Source organism: Hordeum vulgare, chromosome 1H, assembly GCF_904849725.1.
Source record: "Hordeum vulgare subsp. vulgare chromosome 1H, MorexV3_pseudomolecules_assembly, whole genome shotgun sequence".
NCBI classification, from domain to species: Eukaryota; Viridiplantae; Streptophyta; class Magnoliopsida; order Poales; family Poaceae; genus Hordeum; species Hordeum vulgare.
Genome location: NC_058518.1, coordinates 138,762,823 through 138,785,304, shown reverse-complemented (window position 1 = coordinate 138,785,304; position 22,482 = coordinate 138,762,823).

The window sequence follows — 22,482 nt, the reverse complement described above, 5'->3', positions numbered from 1 at the left end:
CTCTGAGTCACTTGGGATTTATATCTGCTGATCACTATGAAGAATCTGAAGGATCCGAAGACCAAAGTCTTGCCCTCAACTACGAGGGGAGTTAAGGAATTGCCATCTAGCTCTGCACTTGATTCACCTTCAGTTATGAGTAAGTTTGCGACTTCACCTCCTGCTAGAAATCTTGATTCGTCGCCTGTGCTTGATGATGCTTATGATGCTACTGCTAGAGATGCTATGATTGATACTATGCCTGATACTATGCTTGATACTATGCCTGATACTATGCTTGATGATACTATGTCTGATACTACTCGAGATGCTATGCTTGATACTACTGCTAGAGATGCTATGCTTGATACTTCTTTTCCTGATGATGCTAGAGATGTTATTTTGCCCGATGATGCTATGCTTGATACTGCTAGAGATACTCCTTTGCCTAATGTTCCACTAGGAGTGTTCCTTGGTGCTCATATTGCTAGAGTTACTGCAAATGCTCGTGATGCTTCTGATACTTCCGATACTATTGAGATAGAACCTGCTTTTGCTCCTGCTAGATCTAGCTCTCCTAGATATGAATTGCCTGATATACCTGAGGGTTACATTATGGAGGGAGAGATAGCTGAGGATTTTCTTGCGTGTAAGGATGTCTATGACGCTGATAAATTACTTCTCAAGTGGAAGGAAAAATCTCGGGAAGCTAGGATGAAAAATGACCCGAAGTTTGCCACTTCGCCTATCTTTGTCACTGATAAGGATTATGAATTCTCTGTCGACCCTGAGATAATCTCTCTAGTCGAATCTGATCCTTTTCACGGTTATGAGTCTGAGACGGTCATAGCCCATCTTGCCAAACTATTTCGAAATAGCCAACCTTTTCACTAATGAGGAGAAGATCCGCCACTACTATATCCTTAAGTTGTTTCCTTTCTCTCTAAAGGATGATGCTAAAGCCTGGTTTACCTCTCTTGCTCCTGGATGTGTGCGTAGTCCCCAGGAGATGGTCTATTACTTCTGTGAGAAATATTTCCCTGCCCATAAGAAGCAAGCTGCCTTGCAGGAAATATACAACTTTTCTCAACTCCAAGAAGAGAGTCTTCCACAAGCTTGGGGGAGGCTCGTCCAGCTACAGAATGCTTTGCCTGATCACCCTCTTAAGAAGAACGCGATACCTGATATCCTCTATAACGGACTTACCGATGCCTCTAGAGACTACCTAGATAGTTGTGCCGGTTGTGTTTTTAGGGAACGAACTATAGAACAAGCTGAGACCCTACTGAATCACATCTTGATCAACGATAATGCTTGGACTATTCCCGAACCACCTCCTAAGGGAACTCCTAAGAAAAGAGGTATTCTATTCCTCAGTCCCAAAGATATGCAAGAAGCCAAGAAATCTATGCAAGAGAAAGGCATTAGATCTGAAGATGTCAAAAATCTACCACCTATCGAAGAGATCCACGGTCTCGATAACCCGATACAGGTAGCGGAAGTGAATTCTCTGCGTAGGTTTGACGAGAGTGATATTCCTTTTGATAAACCTGCTAGCCTATGCTTTGATGAATTTGACAACTTTGTTGCCAAACAACAGAGTTTCAATGATTACTTTAGCAGACATTTGGAACAAAGTACTCGTATACTTAGCCATTTATGTGCTTGTGTAGACAGAAATGTCAATGCTCTGAAGCTTCTGAGTAAACATGCCTCTATGATTATTACTGAGGTAGAACAAGTACTTAAAGCTCAGAATGACTTGCTCAATGAATTAAATGACAACTATGTCAGAGTCATTACTAGAGGAGGCAAAATGACTCAGGAACCTTTGTATCTTGAAGGCCATCCTAAGAGAATTGATCAAGATTCTCAAGGAATCAATGCTGACACACCTAGTCATCCTAAGGAGAAGAAGAAGGATGATAGAAACCTGCACGCTAGTTCACCAAATACTGTCACACCTGAAGAACCTAATGATATTTCTGCGTGTGATGCGGAGACACAATCTGGTGATGAACATGAACCTCGTGACAATATGGACAGTGGTGTTCATAATAATGCTCAACCTAGCCATGATGAGGATATGGAGATTGAACCTACGGTTAATCCTGATAATCCACAACCTAAGAGAGACGACAAGAATGACTTCACTGCTAGGAAGCATGGTAAAGAAAGAGAGCCATGGGTCCAGAGACCTATGCCCTTTCCTCCTAAGCCATCCAAGAAAAAGGATGATGAGGATTTTGAGCGCTTCGTTGAGATGATAAGACCCATCTTTCTGCAGATGCGGTTAACTGATATGCTCAAGATGTCTCCATATGCCAAGTACGTGAAAGATATCGTGACTAATAAATGGAAGATACCAAATCTCGAGATGTCCACCATGCTTGCCAATTACACTTTCAAAGGTGGAACTCCTAAGAAACTTGGTGATCCCGGAGTGCCCACTATACCTTGCTCCATTAAAGGAAACTATGTAAGAACTGCCTTATGTGACCTTGGAGCCGGTGTTAGTGTTATGCCGCTCTCTATTTATTGTAGACTTGAGTTGGATAAGTTGACACCCACTGAAATTTCTCTGCAAATGGCCGACAAATCAACTGCTTTCCCTATCAGCGTTTGCGAGGATGTGCCTGTTGTGGTTGCTAATACCACTATCTTAACATACTTTGTTATCTTGGATATCCCCGAGGACGATGCCATGGCTATCATCCTCGGAAGACCCTTTTTAAACACTAAAGGGGCTGTTATAGATTGCAACAAAGGCAATGTCACTTTCCATGTCAACGGTAATGAGCACAGAGTGCACTTTCCGAAGAAAGGATATCCAGTACATTGCATCAATGCTATCGAAAAGACTTCATCGATTCTCATTGGGAGCTTTGAATGCCCTATTCCTCGTGTCAAGATGAAGTATGATTTTCTTGTTGGGGAGATTCATATCCCCATTGAGGTGACTTAGTGGCTATTCTAAAATTCTCAGTTCTCTCTTGCGATTCGAGAAGGTTTTGTCATAAGGACTTGATCAATCCCATTGATGGATTTCTTTCGATGACCATGAAACGGATCAACAGAGAGTCACATACCTCTGTTTTGAGTTTTCATTTTCTGTTGCTTAGAAAAAAATGATAGAATTAGTTTAGCTTTTCTTGTTTTCTGTTTTAGCGTCCCGGAGAAAAATACCTCGAAAATAAAAGTTCTCCGATGGTCCTGAAAATTTAGTATGATTTTTTCTGGAATTTTTGAAAATTTCTGGGCCTGAGAGCTGGCCTGGGGGCCCGACCAGTGGGCCACAAGCCCTCCCACCGCCACCTACCCCCCTGGTGGCAGGGTGCAAGCTTGTGGAGCCCACAGGCACCCCCTCCACTCATTCCAGCTCCCAGCCTCTTCTTCCACCTCCAGAAAAAATTGTTTCGCAGCTCAAACCCGTGTTCTTGCTCATTTGGCTGTGATTTTTGATCTCCTTGCTCAAAGACCATTCTTCGAACCGTTTTGGGGAAATTACTCCTTGGTAAGTGACTCCTCCATTGGTCCAATTAGTTTTTGCTCTAGTGCTTTATCCTTCGTGAATTCTTGCTACCTTGGTGACCCTGTTCTTGAGCTATAAATGTTGATTTTAGCTGGTCCCGAGTAGTTTTAGCGCGTGATACGGTCTCTAGGCACTAGTAGGAGTAGTTGCTACAAGGTGTGATGGGTCTTTATTCACTTTTCTCTTGAACTTCAAAAATTTCAGCATAAGGAAATTATGTTCAGGAGGAAGTTTCATGGTGGTTCCTCAAGTAAGAAGGGTCCTCATCTCTCCTTTCGGGAGCCCGAACCTTTTCAACTAAGGGACGCACCGGTGCAACCATGTGAATGGCCTTCCGATGAGTTCATGATCGAAGCAGGCTTCAAGGATGAGTTTGATGCACTTGTCCGCAATGGCGGGTTAGAAGAATTCCTCTCAGATAGATGTGAACAGTATGCTATGCTCACTCCCTATTTCGTGCGTAGATTTAAATTTTTAGTTGGCCGTGAATCATCCATACTGTTTGATCTGTACGATAAATCCTATACCGTGGGTCTGCAGGATTTCAATAGGATTTGCAAGATACCCGATGGAGGTAGTGTTAATGATCCTCCTAAGTCTTCGGTCACAGACTTTGTCTCCAGTATAACTGTTGGAGAAACCAGAGATATCACGCAAGCCACCATAGGAAGCATCCATTTCCCTGCCTTGCACTACCTTGCCCTCTTCATAGGTAGGTGCGTTAACGGCAAGGGTGCACATTGTCACCTATGCGCTTCCGACCTTAGTATCCTTAAGACCGCAGTAACAGGTGACAGGAGCTTCAATATGGGAGCTATTATAGCAAGGAGGCTGAATAAAAATGCCAGTGAGGGGGATTTCTTTGGTGGAGTTTATGCTACACACTTAGCAAATTTTCTTGGAGTATCCATCCATCCAGAAGACCCTCCTCTCTGTACAGCCTACCTTGATCGTGTCACTCTAACACGCTACCAGTTCCTTGAGAGATATCATGGATCCCTCCTATACTGCTTGATATTTGACCGGCAGCGTGTTTTCCATATTACCCTTCCTGCTCCTGCTTTCTTTGATTTTCAGGTTAAACGAAGTTACTACATAACCATTGGAGAGGCAGAGGAGTATGAGAGGGAGCCGACTACTGCTCGACTTCGTGGGGCAGCTATCCAGGCAGTGGCTGCAGCACTCCCGTATAACACCCATTATAACTTTGGGTTTCGCCAGGATCATCCATGGGAGTAGACCAAGCTAGGCCAAAAGCCTAAGCTTGGGGGAGTACGTGTTCTCACCGACTTTACATTCATGCTTATGCTTTCACTCTATTAGCCGGTGTTTACACTTTTCCACTGTATTATGCATGCTAGTTTCTTTTCGTTTTCTTGTTTTCTTGTTTTGTGTCCTTTTGAGAAAACCCAAAAAGATTTTTCTTTCTTCTTTTGCTTGTTGGGAGTTTTCCCATGTAAATAGTTTTCTTTTTCTTTGTGTCAAGGTAGAAGATATTGGTTACAATGTTTATTGGTTCTTGCATGCCTACCTGTTTAGCTTTCAAAGAGCCATATTATTTTGTCTTCTCCTTTGTGTTTGCCTACAGATTCAGCTTAGTCCAATGCGCTTATTCTCGCTTTCATCGTTCAATCTTGCAAATGAAAGGCAACAATGATGGTATATGATGAAGTGACTGAGACTGAAAAGCTGGTATGAACTCTATCTATTTTGTTTTTGTAAATATGACTAGCTTGTCGACCCAGATTTAACTTTGTTGTGAGAGAACCATGTTTGCAATTACAACTTAGAGATCATAGTTTCTGATGCCATGCTTATTTAGCCGAGAGCTTATAATGGTTTGTCTTGATTGCTAACATAGATTTTGAGATGACTATGATGTAGTATGCTAGGATGGTATTTTCCTTTGAATGTTTCAAGTGGCTTGACTTGGCGCATGTTCATGCATGTAGTTGAAACAAAATCAACATAGCCTCTCTGATGTTCATGTTCATAGTGATTTATATCCTGTTCATGCTTGCATTCAATGTTAGTCAAACTCATTGCATCTTGATGACTGTTGTTGCTCTCTAGTTGGTCGCTTCCCAGTATTTTGCTAGCCTTCACTTGTACTAAGCGGGAATACTGCTTGTGCATCTACCTCCATAAACCCAAAAGTTTTTTCATCAGAGTCTACCATACCTACCTATTTGCGGTATCTACGTGCCGTTCCAAGTAAATTTGCATGTGCCATTCTCTAAACCTTCAAGAAATAAATCTGTTTTGCATGCCCGAACCGCTCATGTGGTGACAGAGGGCTATTGGTATCTTCCATGCTAGGAGTGTTATCCTCGACATGTGTTTATTCACAGTCATTCACGAGAAAGGGGCCGGTATTTGGGATGCCCGGTTCCATGCTTAAATCGAAAACATAACTGTAAAACAAGACTCCCCCCGGATTGATGTTAGTATGGACGGTACCCGAGGATTCGGCTAGCCGTGGAGTGTGATGGATTGGTGGTTGGGGGAGTTAAAACTTTACTTTTCTGTTTGGGAACTCTTGGTCATTGCGTTGACAATGAAAGCATGCCACCCAAAATTATTATCTCTATTTTCAAAGCTTGAGCTCTGGCACCTCTGCAAATCAATGATTCCCTCTGCGAAGGGCCTGTCTTTTATTTTCCTGTTGAGTCATCCTCCTCTTTTGTAAGCACCAATTAGAGAGCACCTCTGTCATTTTTATGCTTTGCTTTTGATTAATATTGAGTATGACTATGACTGGATCTTCGTTGCTATGAATTACAATGTTTAGTTAGCCCTTGATCTTTGAAAGTGCTCTGCATTTATGTTTTGCGGTCTCAAAAAGAGCTAGCGAGATACCACCTATTCATATTGCTTCATGCTTGTTTTGATTGAAGTGTTGGTATTTGAAACTCATTATTATTTGCTCGTTAGCTGATTATGACATTGATATTAGTTTATCGTGAGACCTTTGTGTCATTTGCTTATGTGGTTAACTTGTGATCTTGCTGAAATTCTGGTTATGAGTTAGACATAGTTGTAACAACAAGATCAAACAGAGTTTGTCAAAGTTTTTCTTTCTCTCTGAGTTTGTCAACTGAGTTGCTTGAGGACAAGCAAGGTTTTAAGCTTGGGGGAGTTGATACGTCTCCAACGTATCTACTTTTCCAAACTCTTTTGCCCTTGTTTTGGACTATAATTTGCATGATTTGAATGGAACTAACCTGGACTAATGCTGTTTTCAGCAGAATTGCCTCGGTGTTATTTTTGTGCAGAAATCAAAGTTCTCCAAACGTCCTGAAAATTTACGGGGAGGAGTTTTCGAAAATATCAAAAATATATGTGCCAAGTTCCACCTCAGGGGGTGGGCCAGTGGGCCACAAGCCCCTGCTCCGCAACCACCCCTGGTGGCGATGGGCAGACTTGTGGGGCCCACAGGCACGTGCCGCACCCAATTCCAGCTCTATAAGTTGCCTTTCGTCCCAGAAAAAATAAAGAGAGAAGTTTTCGTCGTGTTTTCGATACGGAGGCGCCACCACCACCTGTTCTTCATCTGGAGGGCAGATCTGGAGTTCGTCTTGTGCTCCGGAGAGGGGAAATTGCCGCCATCGTCATCATCAACCTTCTTCCCTCTCCAATTCCATGAAGCTCTTCATCGTTCGTGAGTAATCTATTCGTAGGCTCGCTGGGCGGTGATGAGTAGGATGAAATCTATCATGTAATCGAGTTAGTTTTGATGGGGATTGATCCCTAGTATCCACTATGTTCTGAGATTTGATGTTGCTACTACTTTGCCATGCTTAATGCTTGTCACTAGGGCCCGAGTGCCATGATTTCAGATCTGAAATTATTATGTTGTCACCAATATATGTGTGTTTTAGATCCGATCTTGCAAGTTGTAGTTCCCCACTATGTGTTATGATCCGGCAACCCCAGAGTGACATTAACCGGAACAACTCCCGGTGATGACCATATTTTGAGGAGTTCATGTGTTCACCAAGTGCTAATGCGTTGGTCCGGTTCTTTATTAAAAGGATAACCTTAATATCCTGTAGTTTCCTGTTGGACCCGACTGCCACGGGAGGGATGGACAATAGATGTCATGCAAGTTCTTTTCCCTAAGCACGTATGACGAATGCATGCCTACATCACATTGACGAACGGGAGCTAGCCACATATCTCTCCGTGTTATAGCTGATGCATGATGGATATCATCCAAACAAATCATCGACCCATTGCCTACGAGTGTGTCCTACTGCAGTTACTTGTCTTGCTCTGCTGCTGCAACTACTGTTGCTACTGCTGTTACTTGTCTTGCTCTGCTGCTACTACTGTTGCTACTGCTGTTACTTGTCTTGCTCTGCTGCTACTGTTGCTACTACTGTCACTTGCTACTGTTGCTACTTGCTACTGCTGTCACTACTATTGTTCCTTGCCACTCCTATTGCTCGTTACACTGCTGCTACCTGCTACATTGTTGGTTCACCTTACGTTGACGGGAATTGACAACTTCCGTCAACGCGGCAACGAAGGCACCATTGATACAATCGTTAGGAATAGTCTACCGTCAACAGATCGTTTCTGACATCATTGTTATCATACTACTTTGTTGTTACTACTGTGCTTGTATATACTAATCTTTCAGGTGTGGTTGAATCCGTCAAATTCAACTGCTAATACTCGAGAGTATTCTCTCACCTCCTGCCTGGCGATCTACAAATTTGGATCGAATACTCTACCCTCGAAAACTGCTGCGAACCCACATGTTGGTGGGCCATCAACAACATTCTTCGAGTTTCATTGCCGGGGAGTGCTAGCAGCATTCTTCTGGTGCCGTTGCAGGAGAAGGTTCGTTGTCATAAGCATTCATCTAGCTAACACTAGATATTGCAGGATCAACACTTTTCTGGCGCCACTACCAGGGAAGCATAACTGACATCAAGTTCTTAATTAAAATATATAATATTTTTATGCTCTAAACCCATCTCCCATTTCTTGCACCATTTGTAGACATTCGAGTCACGGACAGCGAGAGCTCTTGCACCTTTATGTTCTTACTTTGCTATTTTCAATACTAAATATAGACTCTTGCTTGTTATTGTCTTGACTTGAATAGCATATCTTACTTTCTTTACTTTGAAATTCTTATATGTGTGTTAGCATGTCACCATAGAAATTATTTGTGTTTTCATTTACCTACTCGAGGACGAGCAGGAATTAAGCTTGGGGATGTTGATATGTCCCAAACGTATCTATAATTTATATTTGTTCCATGCTCTTTTGGGTGGCAATGTTATATGTTTTGCTACACTTTCATATCTTTTTACGCATATTTGGACTAACCTACTAACTCAGTGCACACAGTGCCAGTTTCTGTCTACTGATGTCTTTTTTGCAGGGACTTTTACCCCAATTTCTAGAGCCCCAAAAATCCTGAGAAAAATATATATAAATCAGCGTGACGGAAGCTTCACGAAGCACAAAGATGGGCCAGAGGGGAGCCAGGGCCTACCCAGGCGGCCACCTGGCATGGCCCACCTCCTGGCCGCGCCACCTGGTCGCCTGGGTGGGGCCCACCTCCTCTGGTGCCCTCCTTCGGCCTATATTTACCTCTCCGACCGAAAAACCTATGATAATATCCAAAATCGCAAAGTTCTCCATCATTCCGCCGCTACAGCGCTCCCGAGATCGGGAGTGCCAGAAGACCTCTTCCCGGCACCCTGCCGGAGGGAGGATTGACCTCCGGGAGCTTCTCCACCACCATGGACGCTTTCTGGACGTGTCGTGAGTAGTCCTCCTTGGACCATGAGTCCATGACCAGTAGCTATACGATGTCCTCTCTCTAATCTTGTGCTTCAATGCATAGCCCTTGTGAGCTGCCCTACATGATCAAGGCATCTATGTAATTTACCTGCTGTTGCTGTGCTGCGTTTGCTGGGATCCGATGGATTATGAGATTATGTTCATATTGTGATGAGTTATATATTTGGTTCTCCTTTTATATTATGTTCTTGAGTAATTCATGCATGTTCTCCATTGCTTTTTATTGCTTTGGCCGAGTAGTAGATTGTAACTCCAAGAGGGAGCGTTATGCATGATTGTGGGTTCATGCCCCCTGATATCTAGCTTGAGTGACAGAAACATGAGACTAGGGGATGTGCTATTGCTACCAGGGAGGAAACAACGGTGCTTGTGACCACGGTTGCAAGGATTGTTTACCTTACACAAATTTCGTTAATGCACTTGTCTGTTGATTTGAGTTTACACTTTGGGTGGGGCTCGCAACTTAATACCAGCGAGATGTTCTGGATAGATATCTCAAGGTGGATGACTAGAGAGTAGATGCTGATGAATAAACGGTGTACTTGTCTTGGCGTACTGCCCAATACCTTTGAGCCTCCAACTTTCTAGTAGCATGATTAGCATTGCGGTGCATTTATAATTCTGTCAATTGCCCAACTGTAATTTGTTTACCCAACATAGTTGTTTATCGTCTTTTGGGAGAGAGACATCACTAGTGAACATCATGGGACTCTGGTCCTTATTTCCACCAATGCTTACACCTCCATCATTTACAGCTTTTATTTACTTTTTCGTTGCAATCACTATCACTATTCCCACTTGTGTTTTGATCCTTTGCAAACTACAAGTCCGGAGAGATTGACAACCTCTCTGAACTCATTGGGAGAAAAGTTATTTGTTGTGTGTGCAGGTCCACGTCTTCTGCTAGCGCCAGAGCAGCGGACACCTACTTGTTGATCCTCGGAGTCCTCCTGGTTCGATAAACCTCACAGCCCCCGTGTAAGGGAAATCTGTTGCTGACTACATCTCCACCTTCCACTTGGGGTAACCAACAAGGGGCGAGAAGTACATCCATCAACTCGTCATCAGGTGCTAGAATAGAGCTCCAAATGGCCTCCCGTGGGAACAGAGACTTGTGATAGTGTAAAAAGTGTTTCGGGACTCCTTCTAGTGTTTCTAGGGTATATGAGAATTTATAAGTGAGAGGACAGAGTTAGGAGGGCCTCAAGGGGGCCATGAGCCAACAAGGCGCCCCCTAGGCAGCGTCGGGTTGACTTGTGGGGACCTCGTGTGGCCCCCAACCTTCCTCTGATGCTTGCTGCTTTTCTTTCGGTCCAGAAAAAATCACCAAAAAGTTTCAGGTCAATTTGACTTCGTTTGGTATGGAAACCCTGAAAAGTGAAAACGTGCAGAAAACAACAGCTCGCACTGGGAACTAGGTCAATAAGTTTGTGCCAAAAACTAATATAAATTGCTAAATAAATAACCCAATAGTATTCTAGAATAATAATATATCTACATGGAGCAATAAAAATTTATAGATACGTTGGAGATGTATCAGGTCGTACCCTGTTGGCTTGTGCCTACCTTGTGCGGCCTCTAGTCTTCACCCAAGGCTTCCACATCTTCTTTTGGTCTAGAGAAAATCATCAATTAGTTTCGGGGCAATTGGACTTTGTTTGGTACTATTAACCTGAAAAGTAAAACACACAGAAAATAACAACTGACACTGGGCACTAGGTCAATAGGTTAGTGCTCAAAAATTATATAAATTTGTAAATTATGACCTAAAAAGTATCCTAGAATAATAATATAATGGCATGGAACAATAAAAAGTTATAGATTCGTTGGATACGTATCACAAGTGAAGCACTTCATTGAGCTTGATTTAGCAGTAGAATCTGGTGTTGGTGTAGAGGATGTAGCTCTTGGCTTGTAGTTACTTGTAGTAGAAGGTCGGCTTGATGAAGGTGGCTTGTCCTTGTAGCTCGCCTTGTCATCTTTAGGCATTGAAGTTTTCATAGACAAAGGTGTCATGGTCAGAGAAGCTTGTGCAGTTGATCCGTAGGTCTTGGAAGAGAACTTGGAGTACATGTAGTCATATTGTACTTGTCGTTCCGCCTTGGATGCTTGATGCACTAGATCGAGTAAGTTGGAGTAGGGTTGGAAATTCACAATCTTCTTGACTTGGTAGTTGAGACCATTCAAGAAGTGCACCATTGTTTGTTCATCGTATTCCTTGACATTGGCTCGGATCATGGCCATTTCCATTTCTTGGTAGTACTCTTCTACCGATTGGTGTGTTGCTTGAGTAATTGTAGCTTCTTGAAGAGATCATAGTTGTACTTGGTTGGCACAAACCGAGCTCTCATGAGGTCCTTCATTTGGGCCCAAGTTGTGATGGATGTTCACCTCTTTCTCTTATTCTCTCAATCACTTTTTCCCATCAAATGAGAACATAGCCTTGGAACTCAAGTGAAGCCATGGCAATCTTCTTCTCTTCGTAAATGTTGTGTAGATGGAAAATCTGGTCAACTTTGAGTTCCCATGATAGACAGTCTTCAAGGTCATTGCTTCCGGCGAACTTAGGCATGGTGAACTTGAGATTGTCGTGGAGATGTTCCTCATTGTGGTTGCTTTGGCGATTCTGTTGTCTTGGCGGAGGTGCATCATTGTAGATGTCGATTTGACATTATTGTTTTTTTGCCTTGGATCTTCGTCATCATTGGGCTCAAGCTCATGTGCTTGAGGGCGTTGGCGAGGTCCTTGCATCCATTGTCGTTATTCTTGGTGCTCCTCTTAGCGCTCGGCTTCCTCTTGATGTTCACGTCAGACTGCTTCTTGTTCTTCGTGCGCTTAGCGGTTGCGTTCTTGCAAAACATGCGTTCCTTCACGAAGGGCACAATGTGCTTCAAGCGCTTGCTCTTCACGTCGTTGTTCGTCTTCATAACATTGTTGTAGGCGTTCTTGCTCCAAAGATTCTTGTTCTTGTTGGTGACGTCAGTCACACTTGCGAAGTCGATATTAGGATCCATTTCCATCGAAAGGATTATCCAATTCTTGGTGCTGGCGACGGTCATCACGTTGGTGATGTCGAGCTCGCGGTGGACTTGCACCGGAAGAGTACTCGTAGGAGTGGCAACTTGAGCGGCGCCATTGTGATGAAGTAGAGATTGAGGATGCATAGTTCTTCATCAAGGTGTGGATCTCGTCCATTTGGCTTTATAGCTTGTCATCGAGGTAGTCCCTCGTGCGCACCTAGGACTCACGCAAGTCAGTGGCGAGTTGCTCGATGCGATCATTCATGGCATCTTGTGCTTGGTGCATTCCTTTTTGGGCGTCATCATCTTGCTCCTCAAAGGTCAGGTTCAACATGGTGGTCCTATCCATAGCACTCAAGTAGATATAAGTGGAAGAAGGAGAAGACAATACCAAATAGCATTCCAAAAGTTGAAAATGGATCAAGGTCACTCAATGTGCAAATATGGAAATAGTAGAATTGGTATCGAAGATCGTCCTTCTCACACCTACACAAATAACGCTTTTGGAGTATCTTGGTTAGGATAGTGGCACAAAATTCAAGCAAATGTGAGTCAATATATTGATAATGTTGAAACGATTCACAAATTCATAAGTTAGCCAAATAGATCAATAGCAATGCAGGTACATGGGAACACACACACGATAGCAAAGTGGGGTTGTGCAACCAAGGAATGAGCGCAAAAATGTGGAATCTGTGGAAACGCTCTTGTTGCACAACACTAGAGAAACACTAGCATGATTGCTCAAATGGGCGTATACAGAGTTGTGCACAACCTACATGAAACAAAACATGTTGTCTTCCTCTTCCCGACTTTGCTATGTATGTATGAGGCACGATGTATGTCGCTCCAATGATCCAAGATGATCAAGTATGATATGAAATTTGGCGATGCTAATGCTCTTGCTCTTTTGCTTAAAAGCTTTGTTTCTATTTTCTTTTGGCAATGATATTTGTATGTCACTATGCGGGATGTGCACACCAAGATATCAATTATGTATGCGTGTACTATTGCAACACTTGATATGATACTATGATATATATATGCAATTGAAGCTATTCAGAGTATGTATCACTAAAGTGCACAAGTAGCATAGCCCAACAATACTCGATGGCTAGTCTTTATAGGCAAGTTATGCAAATATTCTAGGGGTAAGAATACAATGGCAAGGGTATATGACAAGTGTCGTCGCGGTTACCGTCCTTGCTTACGGTGAAGTGTCAATGAAAAGTCGGTTGACGACGATCCAGGGCGATGATGCGCGGCGATGTCGGTGTAGAACCACTCTTAATTAGACGAAGAACCTTAGGAAGTGGAAAGCTCACGAGTCAAAATCTCAAATGCAAAGGGGTTTTGAGAAAGAAATGGCGGTGGAAAAATTGCGGAAGAAAATGGCGAAAATGAAGAAAAATGACAGAGAAAGTCTTTGACCAGCCCGTACGCACGGGGTCTTATGGGCCAATGGCCACGGGGTCTTTTGAGCCCGTGCGCACGAGGTCGTCCAGCAACGCGAATTTTTGATGATTTTTGGATGGGAAAAAATATTTGGGCGAAAATGATGGAATTGGTCCGATGGAAATGAAGGTAGGGGTCAGATCTACTTTCCCAACAACAAATTCATGGATCAAATCAACAAAATCTCACTAGATCTAACAAATTGCAAGAAATTTGGGTATGGATATTTTTGTGGGGATTTTTGAAATTGGGTCAAATGATAGCAAAATTGGCTAGCCAATGGGAGATGATATCCCAAGGTGTGAATCAACATGGATCATGATACCAATATGATACGGCGCAAACCCGTGGGTGCCGATCTTTTCACACTTGAAGGGGGAAAAGTAAGAACTCAAAAGAGAAAACACAAACTCAAGAACGATCTCCAATCACACATCCACTAGATCCACAAAAACACAAGAGACATATAGATCCAAAGTCAACAAAAGGATAAACGTAACCAATAGTCTTCCCTAAAGAGGGGCCTTGATATCCCTTGGGATCTTCCCTACAAGAGGGGCCTTGGCATCACTACGATCTTCTCACATGGAGGACATCTCCATGGGAGGAGGATAGTGGATGGAGCTATGATCAACCACTACAAGAAATATGTCAACTAACGACCATCAATATTGGTCACTGAATGGTCATTGATTTCCATTTGTGACCTTTTTATGACCAAAAACAAAAGGTCTAAAGCTGAGGGTCTTTAATGAACTATAACGACCTTTTTTCTGGACTGGTCGTAGGATTTTATGACCAAACAGAAGGTCGTAGGTTTAACGACCAAATGATTTGGTCACTAGCAATCTTCCCGCACCACGTCAGAGCCACCGTGGCAGGCTGACGTGGCAGAATTATAACCAAATGAAAAGGTCGTAAATAAGATTCAGCCCAGTCCATTCCGGTCGTGTACATGGGCCGGGCCCAATAATTTGGCCTTTTATTTTTTGGGATAGAATCTTTTACTGAGCAGGTTTTTTATTAGTCCACTTTTCTTTTGGGCCTTGGCCTACTCTTTTTAGTCTAGTTCTTGTTTGGGCCTTGGACTACTCTTTTTTTAGGCCCAAGCCTTTTTAGACAAATTCTAGTTTGGGCCTTGGCCTACTCTTTTTTTAGGCCCAAGCCTTCTTAGTCTATTTCTTGTTTGGGCCTCGGCCTTTTTGCTGTCCAAACTAACTTTAGTGCCCAAACAAAATGGTCCAAACAAAAGTTAAATAATTGACAACTTCACAAAATACTTCATCATGTCCAAATAGAGCAAGACATTGTTTCATCACCAGAATGACCAATCACTTAAATAATTGACAACTTCACAAGTGCACAGCTTCACAAAAACTCATGACGCATTTCCACCAAGCTCTCAAAGTCCATGCCCAGCGGACTTTCCTGATGGTCCGTCGCAGCTGCCATAGTTGCTTTCTGCCTTGTGACTCTATCAGGTTCATCAGGTTCCAGGATCCTCTTTGTTTGTCCTGGAGGTGGGGCCATCACCCTTCCTGGAGGCATTGCAGCAGATGCTTCTGAGCTCTTCCTCTTCTTGCTGGCTGTGTTCAGTGCCTTGTATAAATAGCATAGAAAAAAATTAGATCACAAGATAAATATGTGAGCACAAGGAAACACAGAGCATAGAAGAACCCGAACCCTCCAAGCAAGACAGAGTCTGCACCTTAACAGTCTTGTGCACTACAACTTCATCCTCCTTCGGATTATACTCTGGGTCATCACTGATAACTCCACTACCTTCTTGAACCCCATTAGTTGTACCTTCTTGTACATAATTTGTTTTCCTAATCATTGACGCTATTGCATCAATGCCAAGGGACTGGAATATCCGATTGTTCCTCATCATATTTCTAGCCCTAACCTTCTCATACTCGGTGAGAGGATGCTCATCTTTCAAGGCAAAATAAACATAATTATTACGTTAATTGTTGGAATGCATGGACACACAGCCAAACATATCTTATGATATTTTATTATCATTTAATCCTACTTATTCAGCTAACGAAGAGTAACAGCACACATGCACAGCTAAGCCAGCTAATTCAGATTACAGCAATACATTTGCATAATAAAATCTGACAGTATTTTACATCACCAGCCTCCAAGATATTTTACTTAGCATATTACATTTCACTTAGCATATTAAGACACATTTTATAAATCCAACAGTATAACCACAAGGAGCAACTTGCATACCACTGGTTGGCCTCGGGTTTGACCTTGTCATCCTTCACATGGATGATCTTGAGGTGGTGCTTGCAAAATAGAATAAACAACAATCAGATACAACAGGGATAAAGTAAAATGATGCACTTATATCAATAAAGGAAAGCTTTTAGACGAGCATGCACATACATGTAATACATGTGAAGCTAGCAAACTTGTTGGATCAACAATATAGTGATGTAGTTAATGCATCAGTACTAATACATGTAAAACACTTGGACCAGCATGCACATACACGTGTAGCAATGCACATACAGTTAATGCATCAGTACTAAACTAACAGTTGAAGCAAGCAACTAAATTTAAGCACTTGGACTAGCATGCACATACAAGTGTAGCAATGCATCAGTATTAAAACATCTGAAACAGGAGGTAGTAATGTACTAAACTGATAGTTGAAGAAAACTATATATGTGAAGCAATGCATTAACTATTTACAACAATTACTTTTATGTTTTAACTTGCAATTTTATCCATGTACCTGCAATCATCTATAAGCAAAGTAATTACTCAACTGTATCCCTAATGGAGGCAAACATATGCATTCATAGCAACTGGTTGCCCAACATTTGGTGAATAAAGAAGCAAGCAAAGTGCATAAGTGCTACTAATACAAGCAAGCAAGCAAAGTGCATAAGTGCTACTAATACAAGCAAGCAAGCAAAAGAAGTGCTACTGATAGAAACAAGCATAGTGCTACTGATAGAAACAAGCAAGCAGAGAAGAAAATTGAAGAGGAGCAAGCAAGCAAGTACTGTTGATACCAACCCTAGTAGCTTCTTCTCCAAGTGCTACTGATACAAGCAAGTATTGCTGATGGAAACTCTAATTAACCAGAGGGGGATAGAACGAACCACTAGGAATAAATCCCATTAACATGAACAAGAACCTCCAGGAGCTCCTAGATTGACTGAATCCTAACCCTTGATCGACCAGGTGGGGGATGTACCCCCATTTGTTACCCATCACAAATGCAGGACCCCATGATCCAACCCCATTGATCCAGCCCCATGACAAATACAACCCTAACCCCATGAATCTAACCCTAACACCATGAACCCTAACCATAACCCCATGAATGTACCGAACCATCCCAATTGATCCAACCCCATGAACCCTAGAAGAACACATGAGGGGGATCTATCAAACCCTAGAAAAACACATGAGGGGGATCTATCAACGGGAGATGGGTCAAGGGGAGAGGTTCCTATCCTCGTCGACTTTTGATTATGTAGATGTACTTGCTGTCGTCGTCGATGTAGTCATAGCCATCGACGTCGATGTAGATGTAGCCATCGTCGTCGATGTAGATGTAGTCGTCGACGTCGTCGATGTAGTCGTCGTCGATATCGTTGATGTAGTCGTCATCGGGGAGAGGGGAGAGGGGCGGCGCGGAGCACGGGAGGGGCAGCGGGGCGGCGGGGCGGCGCGGAGGAGGGGAGGGGCGACAGAGTGGGGTGTGGAATTGATCCCGCATGGGTAGTGGGGAGTGGAATGGAGAGGGGAGTGGGAGAGGGAGTGGTGGGTACCGCGTGGTAGTGGGAGAGGGAGTGGAGGGAAAATTTGGTGGGGTGGGAGGGAAAATTTTCACTAGTTTTTTGGGGTTTGGAGGCAGACTTTTTCTTTTTCTTTTTTATAAACATTGTAGAAATAATGGTTAAAATCATACCGAATAGTTCAAGAAGACATCGGTACTCAAATTTATATATCTTTTCTAGTTGGCAGGTCACATGTGATGATGCGACACGAAGGTTTCCCATTTTTTTGATTTTTTTTGAATTTTTCATGGCCGTTTCAAAATGCGGTCGAAACGGCGGGCATGACCGTTCCTACCTAGTGGTTGAATCTTGGAAACTTTTTGGTGTTTCTATGATTAAATAGATACTTGTGTACCTAGAAATGATTTTTGGAAAAAATAAAGAGCAAACTATAAGGCAGCCGCAGTTCAAATTTGACCCGCTTCCAACTGATTCGACATAGATTTGTCTTTTTCACGAGAGATGGATAAAAGCTTTTGACACCCAACCATTTTGTCAATTTTACATTAAATATGGCCTTGTATGTTAGAAAAATGATTTGGACCAATTTTGAAACAAATATATGGTAGGTCCTTCACAAAAAAACTCATTTCGGGCACTTAAAAAATGAAAAATGAATTTTTCATACAAGAAATATGAAAACTTCCTTAATCAACATTGTTTGTCACTCCAACATGCACCATTATGCAAAATATGAGACCATTTCAACAAACTATGCCATGAATACGGCCATGAGATTGATCATGTGGCTTGAAAGCCATGTATCTTCACACATGATAGCTCATTTGTGTGAACACTTTTTAAAAATAATTGCCGTATTACAAGTATATTATTTTACATGGTACTTTATCACATATGATGACATAATGCAAAGGTTTCCCATTTTTTGATTTTTTTTGAATTTTTCATGGCCGTTTCAAAATGCGGTCGAAACGGCAGGCATGACCGTTCCTACTTAGTGGTTGAATCTTCGAAACCTTTTGGTATTTCTATGATTAAATAGATACTTGTGTACCTAGAAATGATTTTTCGAAAAAATAAAGAGCAAACTATAAGGCAGCCGCAGTTCAAATTTGACCCGCTTCTAGCTGATTGGACATAGATTTGTCTTTTTCACGAGAGATGGATAAAAGCTTTTGACACCCAACCATTTTGTCAATTGTACATTAAATATGGCCTAGTATGTTAGAAAAATGATTTGGACCAATTTTGAAACAAATATATGGTAGGTCCTTCACAAAAAAACTCATTTCGGGCACTTGAAAAATGAAAAATGAATTTTTCATACAAGGAAGATGAAAACTTCCTTAATCAACATTGTTTGTCACTCCAACATGCACCATTATGCAAAATATGAGACCATTTCAACAAACTAGGCCATGAATATGGCCATGAGATTGATCATGTGGCTTGAAAGCCATGAATCTTCACACATGATAGCTCATTTGTGTGAACAATTTTTAAAAATAATTTTCATATTACAAGTTTATTATTTTACATGGTAACTTTATCACATATGATGACATAATGCAAAGGTTTTCCATTTTTTTGATTTTGTTTAGATTTTTTCATGACCGTTTCAAAATGCGGTCGAAACGATGGGCATGACCGTTCCTACATAGTGGTTGAATCTTGGAAACCTTTTGGTGTTTATATGATTAAATAGATACTTCAGGTCATACATAATGAAGAGATTCTTCTCATCTTTTAAGATACAACAAGTAAGATACAACAAGTAAGATCAACCAATCTATCAACATACTTGGGTTGAACAAAGATAAAGTCACTTAATCATACATAATTAAGAGATTCTTCTCATCTTGCATTACAACATTGCTACAAAAGAGCAACACACCAACAATAGCATAGTACAGTTACAAACATAGCATAGTGGAGTCACTTAATCATACATAATATAGAGATTCTGATCATTTTGCATTACAACATTGGTACAAAAGAGCAACACATCGACACAACAACACATCAACCATAGCATAGTGGACTTCATCTTCATCTGATCAGCTCATCCATCCAAAATGTCCCTGATCATCTTCAACTTCTCTTGGTTCTTCTCCAATGCCTTCAACAGATCAGCAATCTGGATCTTCAGCTCATCCCTGCGTTTAATCAGATTCTCAATTCCTTTCTTCAGACCATCAATGTGAAGGTTGAGCACCAAAATTTCATCATTAAGTTTGTCCTTCTCCTTCAAATGATTTGCCTTCTGGGTCCTAATGACCCCACCTTGAGCTTCCGCAAGGTTGAGCAGTTGATTCACATCTTCTACTAGTTTGTCATAGTTTGCATCAAGATTTCTTTTCTCCTCTGTGAGGTGGTGAATTTTCAGTGAATTCTCCAAATTACCATCCCTCCTAGCACTCTTGGTGTCTTCCAACATTTCCCACAGTTTTAACAATGCATTTTGCATTGTGGGAGGCCACTCTTGGTCTACCCAACCAACAAAACCACAGTTTTGAGGTGGCTGCAATACAAAATAACCAGTACTTCAGCAATACAAAATAACGAGAAAATAACAAGCCAGAATTCTTTAATAAACATGCAATGACAATGTTGTAATCAACAAGCAATGACAGTGTTGTAACAAGCCAGAATCTTTTAGCTAAACTAGCAATGACAGTGTTGTAATAAACAATGGCAGTCTAAATATTTGAGCTAAACAAACAACGACAGTGATGTAGTAAACACTGACAGTCTGAATATTTGAGCTAAACAAACAATGACAGTGATGTAGTAAACACTAACAGTCTGAATCTTTTGAGCCAGATAGAAAAAACAGAAGCAACTTCATGCATGTCTAACACTAAAGAAGATAGAACTAACCGACTGAGCACACACTAAAAATCTTCTCCCTGTCTCAAATCCTTCGAATGCTACGCGATGCTCAGGCAGCAGCCCACGCTCCAAGCAAACATCCACGGTAGAATTCTCTATGCCCATGTAGTCTTTGTCGTCGATGCTAGCAGGGATCTAAAGAAGAGCCAAGAAACAGAGATAAATCCCCAATGTGAAGAAACTGAAACCCTAAACCTAACCCTAGCTCTACAAATTACCCGGTACATCATGCCGTCCAAGGAAGTGCTGATGTCCAGGCTCGATAGGTTGTTGCTACTCTCATCCTCGTAAACCATGGCGCGATGGAGGTGGTGGTGGCCGACGAGCTTTGGCGACGAGGGGGGCAGAGCGCGAGCAGAGTAGACTGGCTCGGTCGACCAGGTTCGAGCGAGACACAAAGACCGACCGAACCGGTTCGTGCCGACCAGGTTCGAGCGGGCCATTTGTTTTTTTTTGAAGGTGTCTATGCCATTTTTTTGTAAGATGTCCCGGACGGCACGTGGCGGACGGGACGTTGCAGGAACTATTACATCGTATAAAGAGGGAACTCCCACTTCGTCTCCATCGTCTCCCTCGTCGCCTCGTCTCCCTCGTCTCCCACTTCGTCGCCTCGTCTCCCACTTCGTCTCCCTCGTCTCCCTCGTCGCACCATCTCCCTCGTCGCCTCGTCTCCCAATGGAGGGCACTCGTCGCGCCGTAGCCGTTGCAGATCTGCTTGAGGTGCCGAAGCAGCAGGAGGTCGACATGACCGCAACCGCTGTCGCCGCCGCTGTGGAAGAGAAGGAGGTGCGTGTGCCGAAGCAGGAGGACACGACCGCAACCGTTGTCGCCGCTGAGGAGGTACCGAAGCAGGAGGACATGACCTCGAGCAGTGCTGCCGACGATGAGGTGGGTTTTTTAGATAGGGTTTTCTGGTTTTTAATAGTTGATTCGTGCTTGAATGCTACATAGATTTATATATTGAGACTTGGATTTCTTTAATTTCAATCTTGATTTGTGCATGTGGATGTGGTAATGCTTCCCGTTCCCCTGCTTTCATAGTTATCGTTGATAAGCAGGAGATTATTTAGATAGGGTTTTCTGCTTTCATATATTCAGAGAGCAGAACACACTCTGCTTTTGCATGTGTTGGCGAACTTTTGCATTTTGTTGGCTTGAATCAACAGAATCTTTCTCTTATTAGTAAAGATTTCACCTAAGTCATGTGCTTGATATATACGAACACCCATTCCTAAATTTCGCCCAGGTCTGCCCCCTCTCTTGCATTTTATTGGGATTATTAGTAAGGATTTAATAAGAGTTAGGTTTTGAATTGGGATCTTGATTGTTGCATGTGCTTAGATCTTATTGTGTGCCGGATATGTTGATAGATTTGTTGTGGTTATCCCCTCACCGGGGCACATCATGGGCTGAGCAGCCCAATAGTGCAATGTTCTGCTATATAAAATGCAGAACAGAGAGAATCGTCTTATGCAAACAGATAAGAAAAGATAATGAAGTGATACTTACAAATTGCTTGCAGACATCACATTTTGGATGAAAGCGCTCCTTGTAACAAGTTTTATGGTATGGATGGTTTCCTGACATGGAGAACTGCATGTTTTTGTTGGTAAAGTCAATACCAATGCAAGTTCTTAATTAGTACACAAAACAACAAAGAGCGACCTCATAGTCATATATTGGCTAATTACAAGCATATAGTTACAGTATAGTCATATATTGGCTGATTACGTCCATGGCCAATTTCAGTGTGCCATCCAGCACATGTCCTGACAAAAGAAGTGTATACATAACATATAGTTACAGAGTATAGTTTGATTTTTTGAAAGGACATTTAAATCTTTGTATGAAGGATCGAAAGATTGTATAAGTGAAATGCACAAAGGACACACCCAGTGCAGAGAATAGGGTGGCTGATGCAGCAGCACTATGAATGTAATTAGAAGCACATTGTTGAATGCTTGACCTTTTGAATACTGTGTTACATAGTTTGTACTAATCGAATTACTTA